The 2,626-nt window shown below is 36.4% G+C and overlaps 1 long non-coding RNA gene across 1 annotated transcript; it reads left to right on the top strand.

Annotated features, from left to right (window-relative positions):
* Positions 1-396: 396 nt before the first annotated feature.
* Positions 397-1,261, top strand: LOC147643416 (uncharacterized). Its single transcript, XR_015272143.1, has 2 exons — positions 397-1,029; positions 1,080-1,261. It is a non-coding gene; the product is annotated as an uncharacterized LOC147643416 (long non-coding RNA).
* The last annotated feature ends 1,365 nt before the right edge of the window (positions 1,262-2,626 follow it).

The raw sequence follows: 2,626 nt of genomic DNA, 5'->3' as shown, positions 1-2,626 counted from the left end.
GCTTTTCCCTACAATGCGAATATTTACTTCACACACACACATACATACACACACACACAGAGGCTGTGGTATGGGTGACCATGAAATGTTCACACAACGCTGCTTCCCTCTCTGCTTTTTTTTTGCTTCTATCTCTGTCCCTGTTACACTGGACCTGCGACGCAGATTGACGCTTCATTACGACGTTATGTAATGGCTTGTAAAGCTCCAAGTGACAAAGGCTACTTCTCTCTCTCTCTCTCTCTCTCTCTCTCTCTCTGCCCGTCTCATTTACCCAGCTCTATACAGAGAGAGAGAGCGAGAGTACGAGATAATTCGCTCGCTTTGGTCTCTTTCATGCAATGAGTGCATGTGAGATCATCGCCGCAGAAGCTGAAGCTGAAACGAATTCTACATATTCTGTATACGCCCCGTGGCACAGCAGCTCATCGTCCACAAAACACCAACATCATTATCATCATCATCATTATTATCTCTGCTATAATTGCAAATTGCAATTATTTCACATGACACAACTTTGGCAGCGAATGTCAGCAAACATGAAGTTTCCGCCCAAAAGTAACCAGCTTTTGTATAATAAGACAATATGAATATATTAAAATAAGAGTATAAAATATTAATTAAAACATATTTCTGTACTTTAATATATTTTTGAATACTTATAACTTATCTATAGAATATTTCTTAAACCATTTTCCATGAACCTCAACTCTGAGCTGCGTGTAATGCCCCCCATTTCATTATTTAATCGCTCTGCCATAACTTCCATAATAAGTGCAGTTAAGTTAAGCCATCAAGAATGTCGCGACAAATGATCATCAATTATTTAAGTGACCCATTAAACTGATGGCTCCCGGCACTTGTCTGGCAAAATCCAACCATTGGCCATAATCTAGCAGGCCACCGCTGCGTATACGCAATATGGAGACAGCCCCAAAAAGAACTTGTATAGAAACCAGAATTTGCATTATTCGCTTTGACGTTTGCCAACATCATTAGCATCGGAGCCACATGTTCTTCATTTTGGCAGTTGAGTATGAAATTTGCATAAATAAATATATGTTTTACCTTCAGAGAAGTATCTGCACTTGTTTTCAGTTCAAAACAACTCCAACTAAAAGAAGCTAAAGCTGATTCGTTGTTGAAATATATTTTCCAGTCCAGTGTTGTCATCGCCAATGTCGCTGTTAGCCTTGATCGTGTTTATTTCGGCAGTTAGCCTATACACGAAATAAATAAATAAATAATACAAACGCAAGAATTCTTCTCTTTTTTGGCATTGGCAGGTCCATAAATGGCCCCTAAGATGGCGATGGATGTGGATGGAGTTTTAGCTTCTCGATTTCTCAGTTTTTGTGAGTTCTTTCTGGGGGTGTTGCTTGTTGAATACTATATGGTGTGGCCTGGTGTGTCGGTTCTCTTGGGGCTGCCCAAAACGGTGGCTGACTAATTGAGGTTGTAAATCAAAATCTGTGTCTGTGTGGAAATTTTTTGGTCGAACATTATGTCAAAATTAAAGACAAATGTTATTGCTTGAACGAACAACTTGTACGTGATGATATGAAGTAAAAAATACTACAAGAACTAGTACTGGACACACATAAATCTTATCTCTTCACGCGACCTTGAAAGTTTAACCGTTTTGAACTCTTGTCAGCCCTTTTTTCTAATCATCTAGAAAATAATAGCAAACGACGGGACAAATTTCCAAGCTGATTGCTTTGCAAATTACACAGAGATTGATCAGGCAATGGAATGATGATGATTGCATGATCAAATTTCTAATGAAAGCAAAAATAAAATAAATTGCATAGGGTTTGAAATTTTGCAGAATAAATAAATAGGAAAAACCAGCACTTATTTATTTAAATTACGTTGCAAAACATACCGAGAACATTCTTGGAATAAGAATTAGAAATCTCTAATTAGAAAAAGTTTCTAGTAAGTACTCAAAGTTCAAAGGGCTCTGTATATTTTCATGGAAAATAACTTAAATATATATTCAATTCTTAGTAACATAATCTTTTAGCAAATTTTCTTGTATCACTTTATCTTCCATAACTTTGTATGGGTTTTCACTTTATTCCATTTAACATCTTATTATACATTCACTCACAGCACCAAACTCCATGAAATCTTTAGGAATAAATGTTTAAATTATCATTTAGTCAGGCCACATCAAAAGTAAAGAAAAATTTCATCCCCATTACTTAATCTCTTTCAGTCTGCTTTTTGGCCATCAATTCAATCATTTAATTCATTTGTACATTTCATTTATTGCATTCAATTTTATGGCTACATATTTTAACATTTTACAGAGGGAAACCAAAGGAAAAAACTTGGACTTGCTTTTGGTTTTGTTTTCGTTTTCATTTCGGTCGATTTGACAGCTGTTGTTGAGTTGTTCTCTTTTATATATATATATATATTTTTTTTTTTACCAGTTTTGGGGCTCTCAAGTACAAACCACAAGACGAATTTGGTCATTTAAAATTGCGGCAATGTCTGATGGCTAGATGGATGGATGGATGGCCTGCTGGTCTGACTGAATGGTTTGAATGTTTGCTCTGTCGCTTACAATTGTTGTCATTGTCAACGCGTTGGCCAGAGCTTCTGCTCTTGCGTT

The sequence above is a fragment of the Drosophila serrata genome, unplaced genomic scaffold (assembly GCF_035046125.1).
Source record: "Drosophila serrata isolate PLE 108 unplaced genomic scaffold, ASM3504612v1 contig_275, whole genome shotgun sequence".
Taxonomy (NCBI): Eukaryota; Metazoa; Arthropoda; class Insecta; order Diptera; family Drosophilidae; genus Drosophila; species Drosophila serrata.
Note: the sequence above shows the minus strand (reverse complement) of the source record. Positions and strands in the feature narration are given on the sequence as shown.